Consider the following 11192-nt stretch of genomic DNA (forward strand, 5'->3'; position numbering starts at 1 on the left):
TTCCGATGGATATATGAAGGGTGAGTGGGAAGAGCTCGAAAATTCCGCAAAATGGCGGCCCAAGGTATTGCAGATAGCAACAGGATCCACGATGGCACCGGCACCTACGGTCAGGCCAGAAATGTGGAGTGGATGTTGTTATATCCTAGCCAGTAATGCCACCCGAGCCCGCTGCCAAAAGGTTGGCAGCATCAAAGTCCGGACGCCGTCCGCATAAGCAGCGCCAGCGATACAGGAAATCGCCGCAAGTCTGCGCGCGCCACCGCTGGCTTCTGGCTTCTTAAGCGCTGGAGTCGCGAGCGCTAGGACAGTTCTGGATTCGCCGCTCAGTTGTATACTCGCCACCGAATTGTGTACTTGCTAGTCAGTTGTGTGTTCACCGCATCAGAGTTGTTGTTTGTCGTCAGCCGACGCTGACCTAGCCGCTCCGACTCGAACTAGACAGATTTCTGTAGACACGGAGTTCACTACTGTGTTTCTGTATCTTCGTTAATAAAGATAAGTACCGACTTTTATTTAATCAGAGTGTTTGGGTTTTCATCTTTCTGTTCACTGTTCCAGCGGACCGGTCGGCCCGCTATTAAAAGTGTGGCGGTGACTTCGTAAGCCGTTTCTACAGCGAATTGTTTGTCGCTACGAACGCCGCCACAAAACTGGCGACGAGGACTTCCGAACTCGTGTGCAGGGCTGGTTCAACTTGTTTCTGGTTATACTAATTATAGCGATAAAATTTTGGGGGCTGGTTTAATTTGTGTTCACTATGTCTGCCGAATTACAACAGTTGATCTTGTTACAGAGTCAGCAAATACAAAGTCTGGTGGAAGCAATCGCCAAACAAGCGGCTAATCCTCCAACACAAAAGGAACAAGCACAGGCAGCACCACCTTTCCGTGCTTTTGATGCATCGCGAGAAGAATGGCGAGAATATTTCGCGCAGTTGCAGGCGCACATGACAGTCTACAAAATCACAGGTACTGAGCGGCAGCTTTATTTAATTTCCACTGCAGGCGTGGAAGTCTATCGACTACTTTGTAAGTTGTTCCCGGAATCCCAGCCAGAAGCTTTAGACTATGACGTTGTTGTTAACAAGCTTGCTGAGTATTTCGAGTCGCGAGTTCATGTGGCAGCAGCCAGATTCAAGTTCTTCAGATTAAAGAAACTGCCACATCAATCTAATAAACAGTGGTTAACAGATTTACGGGGCCTTACCCGTCAGTGCCGATTTAATTGTGTGTGTGGAGCTTCCTACAGTGATGTCATGTTACGAGACGCTATTACTCGAAACATTGCAGATTCTCGTATTCGTGCTGCTATCTTAAAGTTGCCTGACCCGTCATTAGAGACTGATGAACATCATTGAAGCCCAAGATACTTTTGACTATGTTGAGTGTGAGTTAGATCAGCCATGTATTTCTCAAATTGCCTGTGCTAAGCAAGTTATGTCACGCCCGCGGCCCCACCAGCAGAGTCAGACTGTAAACACTAGCCGGCCGCGTCATGTTAAACACATTCGTCAGCCGCGTGTGCAAAATGATAGAGTTAAGTCTTGCCCTAAGTGTGTTCTTGCTCATCCTCGTGAGCGCTGCCCGTTAAGAAACGCGGTTTGTCACTTTTGTCAAAGGAAAGAACACATCCAGACTGTTTGCGTAAACGCAAGAACAATTCTAGTGCTGCCCAGCCCATGGATATTCATGTTCTTCAAAGCCAACCCGCCCAGAAGGTCGCGTTTAAAGACTCTTCCACGGTTCGTGTGGGTAATAAACTTGTTCGCAATAAGCCACCCACCCTGCCCTCTGCTATGCGACCCAGGCGTAATTCAAACGCTGTAAACAGTAATGTACAGACTGCAAGTGAAGCGGGAGTAGTTCCACCCGCCCAACCCACGAGTTGTTGTAAGCAGCGAACACGCGCTAAACGCGCTGATTTTGTGTCTTCCGCCTCCACTGCACCGATCCAGAGACAGTGTAATAAACTATTTGTGAAGCTACGCATCCAGGATAAGACCTTCAATTTTCAATTAGACACTGGTGCGTCTGTGACTCTCATAAATAGTGCTACGTATGCGGCTATCGGCCGCCCTAAACTTTCAGCGGCAAAACATTCTTTGGCTACTTATAGTGGAGAACAAATTCCTGTGTTAGGTGTATGTAGCGTGCCAGCCACATTCCGTGGCGATACAAAAACAGTTTCATTCACAGTGCTCCGCGCTACAGACAGTGTAAACATTTTCGGATTAGACTGTTTTGACTTGTTTGGCCTGTCTATCCAAGACAATGTGTTGCAAATTCATTCTGTTGTTGTTCCTCCTCAAGACAGCATAACCGATTTGTGTAAACGATACAGTGACATATTTAAAGACGAACTAGGTTGTGCTGCGAACTTTGCCGCTCATATTACGTTAAAAGATAATGCTCAGCCTTGATTTTTTCGTGCTCGTCCAGTGCCTCACGCCCTCCGGGCACCTGTAGAAGATGAACTTCGTCGTTGGCAAAACAACGGTGTTATTCAACCCGTTTCAGCGAGCCAGTGGGCTTCTCCCTTAGTTATTATAAAGAAACCGTCTGGCAAGTTACGGTTGTGTGCTGATTTTAAGTCGACAGTTAATCCTCAGACTGTCATTGATTCTTTTCCTTTGCCTAGACCGGACGAGCTGATGGATAAGTTAGGGGAAGCTCGTTTCTTTTCCAAAATTGATCTCCGTGAAGCATATTTGCAATTGCCCCTCGACGAGCAATCACAACAGTATTTTGTTATAAACACGTCGTTGGGGTTGTTCCGTTTTCTGCGTTTGCCTTTTGGTTGTGCGTCAGCTCCAGCTGTTTTTCAGCGTTTTTTGTCACAACTTCTGGCTAATGTGCCATCGTGTTGCAACTATTTAGACGATATTGTTGTGTCCGGTCGGACGCCTGCTGAACATTTCCGTAATTTGGAGTGTTTGTTTACAGTGTTGTCTCAGGCAGGCCTACGTTGCAACATCGATAAATGTTCATTTTTCCTTACGGAGATGGAGTATCTGGGACATGTTATTAATGCTCAAGGCATTCATCCCTCCCAGTCACATTTAGCAGCTATTCGTGATTTGCCCGCCCCTCGCAATCTGCAGGAATTGCAAGCAGTTCTTGGCAAATTGACGTATTATATTCGGTTTATACCTAATGCATCACAGATTGCTGCACCGTTGCATCGTCTCCGCAGTAAGAATGTTCCGTTTGTGTGGTCAGCTGATTGCCAATTAGCCTTTCAGCAGCTTAAAGAGGCTTTATTGAATGATCGTTGTCTGGTTCATTACGACCATAACAAGCCTCTGGTGTTAGCTTGTGATGCCTCTTCTTTCGGCCTCGGTGCGGTGTTGTCTCACCGAGTCGGTAACACCGAACGTCCTATTGCGTTCGCATCTAAATTGCTAAACAAAGCTCAGTGTAATTATAGCCAATTGGACAAGGAAGCGTTGGCTATTGTGTTCGGTGTCACGAAATTCCATCACTACCTCTATGGTAGACAATTCTATTTAGTAACAGATCACAAGCCCCTGACGTCACTGTTTCATACGTCTAAACCAGTTCCTCAGCGGACAGCTCAGAGACTACAACGTTGGGCTCTTTTGTTATCACAATACCAGTATGAGATACTGTATCACCCTACAGCTCAGCATGCAAACGCTGACGCGCTTTCTAGATTGCCGATTGCTGCGGATGATGTCTTCGATTCCTCTGACGACTCTTGCCATCAGATTGACGCCGAAGAGCATCAATCCCTCCGGGATTTTCCGATTGATTATCGTCAGGTGGCACGTGAGACTGCTACGGATCCTCACCTGAGTTTACTATTACGTTTTGTTCAACGTGGTTGGCCGTCCAAGGCAAAGGACATATCGGATCCTGTGGTTCGTCGCTATTATCCGCAACGTCATCTGTTGTCTGTTTCGCACGGAGTTTTGCTGTTACGCACCGAGAATGACCAGCTTCGTGTAGTGGTTCCCCAAGTGCTCCAATCCAAGGTCCTCGACTTGTTGCATCACGGTCATTGGGGAGTGGTCCGCACCAAGCAGCTTGCCCGCCGTCATTGTACATGGATCGGCATTGATAAGCAGATTACGCAGATGTCTACAGATTGTTCGACGTGTGCCGAACACCAAGCTGCTCCGCCTCAACGCTATTTTGAGTGGGCACGCCCTGCCGGTCCCTGGCAGCGAGTACATATTGATTTCGCTGGTCCATATTGGAATTCTCGTTGGCTCATCGTGATAGATGCATTTAGTAATTTTCCGTTTGTTGTGCCCATGCAGTCTACAACGTCTGCACAAACTATACAGGCGCTGACTTCAATTTTTTGTATTGAGGGTCTTCCAGAAGTTTTAGTGTCTGACAATGGTCCACAATTTACCTCTGCTGAATTTGAAAGTTTTTGTTCTGCCAATGGCATTCGCCATGTTCTTACTCCGCCGTTCCACCCTCAATCGAATGGTGCAGCGGAACGTTTTGTACGCACATTCAAGGATCATATGGACCGCCTTCGTGCTACGCACTCTCGTCAGCAGGCCCTCATCACGTTCCTGTCGTCGTACCGGACCACGCCACGCGACGGCCCTTCGCCTGCGGAGCTTCTCCACGGCCGTCGTCATCGCACCCTACTACGGTTGTTGCACCCCACGGATCGACCCGCCGCTTCTGAGCATCGCACGCGTTTTCAGCGCAACGACGCCGTTTTTTTCAGAGTTTATCACGGTCGCCGTCGTTGGGAACGTGGTACCGAGATAAGTGTCCAGGGTCGCGGTTTTTATACTGTTCAAGGTGCTACTGGGGTGCACAGGAGGCATCAGAACCAGTTGCGCCGCGCTGGCCGCCCGGATTCTGCCGCTCGTTATTTGTCCACAGATTTGGTCCGCAGCGGGTTCCAGCCGCGCCTTCCGACTTCGCTGCCGCCACCAGGGCAGCAGCAGCAGCCGTCGCCGCTACCACGCCGACAGCCCGTCCCGTTGATGCCTCCCGCGCAGCTTCATCCGGGAGCGCCCCAGGTGGTCGCTCCGGCGCCGGCGGTCCCTCTTCAGTCGCCACCGCCTTCGGAGCTGATGGACGTCGACCCCTCAGCCGGGCCGCCTTCCCAAGCGGTTGCTGTGCAGCCTGTCCTGCAGCCGCTTTCCTTGGGCACCACCAAGGAGTATGACACCGCAGCGCCTTGTCCGGCGCCCACTCAGCAGCCGTCGACGCAGCGTCCGGAGACGCTGCCTCTCTTCGTGGGTCCCGACGCCCCGTCGCGTCCAGTACCAGAAGCTGCGCCCGTGGTCACAGGCGTGCACCCTGACCTCGGTTTTCAGTCGGTGTTTCCCGAGGCCCCGCGCAGCCAATGCTGGGGTGCGGACCGGGGACTGCCACCGACAACGGTCTCCGCCCCGGTCTCTTCTGCTACGCCTGCGGCCAGACCCCTCCCCCGCCGTCGACGCTCGCCACGTCATTATTCAACGACGGTGCGGCGATTTGGGGGGAGGAGTGTTATATCCTAGCCAGTAATGCCACCCGAGCCCGCTGCCAAAAGGTTGGCAGCATCAAAGTCCGGACGCCGTCCGCATAAGCAGCGCCAGCGATACAGGAAATCGCCGCAAGTCTGCGCGCGCCACCGCTGGCTACTGGCTTCTTAAGCGCTGGAGTCGCGAGCGCTAGGACAGTTCTGTATTCGCCGCTCAGTTGTATACTCGCCACCGAATTGTGTACTAGCTAGTCAGTTGTGTGTTCATCGCAGCGGAGTTGTTTGTCGTCAGCCGACGCTGACCTAGCCGCTCCGACTCGAACTAGACAGATCTCTGTAGACACGGAGTTCACTACCGTGTTTCTGTATCTTCGTTAATAAAGATAAGTACCGACTTTTATTTAATCAGAGTGTTTGGGTTTTCATCTTTCTGTTCACTGTTCCAGCGGACCGGTCGGCCCGCTATTAAAAGTGTGGCGGTGACTTCGTAAGCCGTTTCTACAGCGAATTGTTTGTCCCTACGAACGCCGCCACAAAAGATGTTTGTACCGGAGAGCCGTCGGAAGTTGGCCCACACGACAGTGGAAGGGGTGGAAGGGGTGGAACTGTTGAAAGAACTCTTGAATGAAATCCAACTAGCTCTTTTGCTACCCCAAAGAACTCCACGACCCTTTACACGCATCTGTTTATAATGTAGTTTTCCGTGGTACAGTGGCGGTTAAAAACGCGGAGAGCGTGTCTCCATACGCGAATCGCGTCGCAGCACGCCTCAGTCCACCAAGGGACTGGGACACGAAGTGGTAAAGAGGAAGTGCGAGGCATGGAACGTTCTGCAGCAGTAAGGATAAAGTTGGTGAGATAATCCACCTGGTCATCACAACTGGGGAAATCTTGTTCTGTGAAGGTCGCCAGGCAGGCGTAAAGGTGCCAGCCAGCCGTAGTAAGCTGCCATTCGGGCGTGCACGTGGATGGGTTAGGAGTCAGCAAACAGAGCACACAGGAAATGGTCGTTCGAGTAGGTGTCATAAAGAACAGACCACTCAAGAAGATAGGAAAGCTTGATAGTGCAAAAGAATAGGGCCAAATGGGAATAGGTGTGCGAGGAGTCGTAAAACAAAGTGGGTGCTCCAGTGTTAAGGCAGAAGAGGTTAAGTTGGTTAAGAAGGGCAGCGAAGAGGGCACGTCTGACAGGTCCTGGGAGAACCCCAAAAGGGATTATGCACATTAAAGCCACTGAGTAGCAAAAATTGGGTAGGTAGCTGTCCCAATAACCTGAATGAAGTCTGCCCTGGTGACAGAGGTACGTAAATAGTACAGAGTGAGGAAGTGGGGAAGGCGAATGGCAAGAGCATAAAGATGGGTAGTGAGGGAGATGGGTTGACTATGAAGGTTATCCTGTATAAGCAGCATGAGATGGGAGTCTGACCTCAGGGGGAAGGTCAAAACGAATTGTTAAGTAATGTGAAAGCTCAAAGCTGTCTTGAGTGCGCAATTTCGTTTCTTGGAGACGAAGTACAAGGGGATACCGCAGTGCTAGAAGCAGCTGTAAATCCTCTGTGAGACCGAAGGCCGCGAACATTTCATTGGAGGACAATCATGAGGAGGAAGAGATGTAGGGGTGTAAACTCCGTGTCCACCGAGGGACAGCCGGTGGAGAGTCGCTACTACAGGGCACAGAAGTAGAAAGATCCTGCTCCAGGTGCTTCACAGAAGCATCTGCGTGCTTGTGCGGTCGGTCGGTGGAATCCGATGCTGGAGAACGGTTGGTGGTTCGCACCAGCAAGACAGAGGCCAGCCATGCTAAGCGAGAATGCGGCGACACCGTCGAGCAGGATCTTCGAGTTGGCGAAGGAGAGGACCGTTTGTCTTTAGCGGACTTCTTCGAGCCTTCTGGTTAGAGGAAGACTTTGCTGTTTGGGCGCAGTGACGGAGGAAGTCTTCTCGGGAGTACTACTACTGGCCTTTCCTGACTGCTGGTTGTGTAGTGAGTAGCTTCGCCCCTTTAGGCGAGAGTTTGACAGTTTGTTTCACAGTGGGACATGGGGTCGGTGATGCTACCTCGACATTGTGCGACTTCACAAACAGAGCCAAATTTGAGGTCTCATGTCTGCATAGCCATGTCCTTCATAGAGCGAGGGGTAACAAGAACTGAACTTTAAGTGCCAATACGAGAACACAGGGTTTGCGACTAGCCAGTAACTTGTGAGCTACTGGACAAGGCTCTTTTTCCTTTACCCGAATCTCTAGAAACCCGCTCATCTAGATACATGGGACAATGCCTGGAGGAGGCGGCATGGCCACCATTGCAGCTGATACAACAGGGTGAAGGAGGTGGATATTCGCCCTCGTGTGCACCCCTACCACAGGTTACGCATTTGGCTGGATGTCGACAATACGGTCTGGTGTGACTGAACTGAAGACACTGGTAACAGTGCATCGGATTCGGAATGTATGGCCTGACTGATGATTTCGTATCCTGCTTTAATCTTGGACGGGAGCACCATACTATCGAAGGTGAGGGAAAGTGTGGGTGGGCACCACGGAGGAATCTACTTTTTTCATTATATGATGGACGGCAATGACACTCTGATCAGAGAGATAAGATTCTATTTCAGCCTCAGACCGTCAAACAGCCTGGTGTGAATTACACCATGGGAAGAATTCAAAGTTGTGTGTGTCTCGACACAAACAGGGTAGCTGTGGAGAAGCGAGGCAGCAAGTAGTTTTGCTTGAGCATCAGAAGCCGTCTCCAAAAGCAAAGTGCCATTCTGTAAACGAGAGCATCATTTAACAGGGCGAGCAATGGCATCAACACCTTTCTGAATAATAAATGGATTGACTGTGGCAAAGGACTGACCATCTTCAGTACGCGATACCACAATGAACTGTGGTGCAGCAGGAAGGGTCTTCGAATTAGTAGCCTCATTACGTTTACATTTCGTCGATGTCGATGGAGAGGACGAGTGATTCATCGTGAGGAAATCCCCACGATTGCCAGCTTCTCCGATGGCACGCTCCTTCCAACTGGGGCCTCCCTTCACAAGGGGCACACCCATCTTAGGTGATTGTTCACATCTCAAGTCTCACCTCCCGAACACGTGACAGAGGGACCAATGGGCAGTCTGGGAAGGTTACAGCTCAGGCAATCACCCCACCCTGCGCCTTGCCTGTACCAGGGGGTACGTGTGAACCATACCTTTCGACCTGGGGCTGGGAATCACGCGTCAGATACATGGGCCAGCCTTCAGGAGTGCAAAGGGAGGAGGAAGAAGAAAAATAGGAACCTTAAACGCCGAAATGGAGGACGGAGAAGGGAAACAAAGGAAGGAAAAGGGAGCGATAACCAGTGGTGAGACTTCTTACGTCAGCGACAGACAATGCAGAACATTTCCAGTAACATCCTAGACATGTTCCCCAATGGAGGGGGGAAAAGAATAGGAAGAGGATAGGCATGCAGCACGGAAGGGAAAAAAGCTGCAAAGGCTGGGGCCCCATGGTAGACAAATACGAAGCTGACAAAGAGTGGCGGAGAGAAGGAAATAAAACCGTTGTCAGGTTTAGCATTACTGTTTTACTCCAAAAGAAATCATGAAAATCTATTGTTCATGTGTTCGAAGAGAGTCATCCTTTAACAGTAATCCTATCAAGTCACACTAATATTCTGCTGGTAATAATGGTGTTAATAGTAGAATTACTTTTCATTTAGAGTTCTATATTTTTCGGAACTATTGTGTGGTGCTGCATGCAGTACCTGCAGAAGTGTATCTAGCAAACCTGTACTTGTTTACTAGCCATATAGTGTGAGGAAGTAATCTAGTTTGGTAGCCAATGATTTGAAACAATTTCTGCTGGAGCTAATTTCTGGGGCTCAGTTACATTTCGATGACAGTCTTTAGTGGTGTTCAAAACAGTTTATTTTATTCTTTGCGTAACTTTTTGGGACTAGTGCATGAGATTTGCTTTTTAAGTTTCAAATTTTATTGTTACCTGAATTACACAATATTTTGTTCTCATTGGCTAAATTCCATCGCCTTTTACCATGCGCCAATCATTAGCGATATGTCTGTAGAGCAATATATTAAATCAACAGTTTCAGCTCACCAATAAATAGCATGACGACCCCTTCTTTAGATAAATGAATAATCTGAATATGTATCTTGTTTCCCCAGTACCATGAACTAGGGAATAATATACCACAGATTTCCCCAGTGTACATAATACAACTATTAGTTTTGGTTTTGTTTTGCTTTAGGGCGCAAAAACAACTGGGGGTTGTATGTGCCCAAGTCAAAAGTAGAGAACACGAAGGCAGGAGTAGAGGAGTGAAATTACTATACATCAGTCCCAATGGAAATAGAAGACAGCTAAAAACAGGCACATGGAAGAAGGGCTATAAGAATGACAATACAGAAACAGAGGTCCAGAACTAAAAATTAAATGGCCTTCGCCATATTGCTTTGGCAGATAAAAAGTAAGACGCGGTCGAAGCCCATGAGCCATTTGCTCAAACAGCTGATAACTCGGATGGGAAGCCCAAGCGGGAACGTACATGGTTAAAAAATGGACAGTCCGTCAGGAAGTGGCTGACGGCTAAGACTTGGGCACAATGTGTACAAAGTGGTGGGGCAGCTCCACTTATCAAATGACGATGGCTGAGAAAGCAGTGCGCAATACGCAGCCTACTTAAAATGACCACGTCCCGGTGGGAGAGCCGAGAGCAAGGTCGTCTAAGGCGCTGGGAGAGGCTTAGTAAGACTGAGCTTATTCCCGTGAAGGGAGGACCATTGGTGATGCCAAATGGACACCACCATCTGACAGACGGCAACGCAGAGATCATCGGGGGGAATACAGGAACTCGTGGGCTGAGGTACGAGGACTGCAGCCTTGGATGCAGCGTCAGCAGCCTCGTTTACCAGCTGACTGGTACATAACCAGGGACCCACAGAATCACACTGGCTCCACCACGAGTGAGCAAGTTACAGTTTTCCTGGACCCACTGCACTAAGGGATGCGCGGTGTACAGAGCATAGACTTTGACGGGCGCTGAGTGAATGAGCAGAGGACACAATCGAAAACGCTGTGTCGCCAGATGTACATAATTCAACCATGTTGCCATGACTCCATTGAGTTAATGACGTATCACCTCACTTATTCTTTCATTCACACTGATAAAACATGACACACTTCAAGGAAAAAATATCGGCGGAAGATTAACAAAGTTCTGTAAAAATAATTCCTTGTCACTGAAAAGTTAAACATCTGGTGAAATTTAGTTATTGACATATGCAACTAAACTGTTTAATTCGGTATTTGGGAGGTGTTGCAATCTGTTTAACAATAACATGTGTTAAGTCGCTGCATTCTACCAAATAGATGGGGACTGCTGCCCCCTTTTGGGTTAAGTGTATCTGAGGGACAATGGGCCTGCAGGCCACTCTTACCGAGGTCACTCACCTAACGCCACACTCGCCGCTGTGAAGCTGATGGGTGGTGAACAGTTTCATTTAGTCGACTGTTGTAGGCTCGTACATCCCGCGTACGCTGACGGGAAGTATCTATGTTTTTATGAGGTGCATTCAAGTTTTAAGGCCTCTGATTTTTTTTTCTCCAGACTGGAAAGAGAGAAACATGCGCATTGTTTTAAAATGAGGCCACGTTCATTGTCAATACGTCCCAGAGATGGCAGCACCGTACGACAGATGGAATTTTACCGCCAGCGGGGAGAATGA

Source organism: Schistocerca americana, chromosome 6 (genome assembly GCF_021461395.2).
Source record: "Schistocerca americana isolate TAMUIC-IGC-003095 chromosome 6, iqSchAmer2.1, whole genome shotgun sequence".
NCBI classification, from domain to species: domain Eukaryota; kingdom Metazoa; phylum Arthropoda; class Insecta; order Orthoptera; family Acrididae; genus Schistocerca; species Schistocerca americana.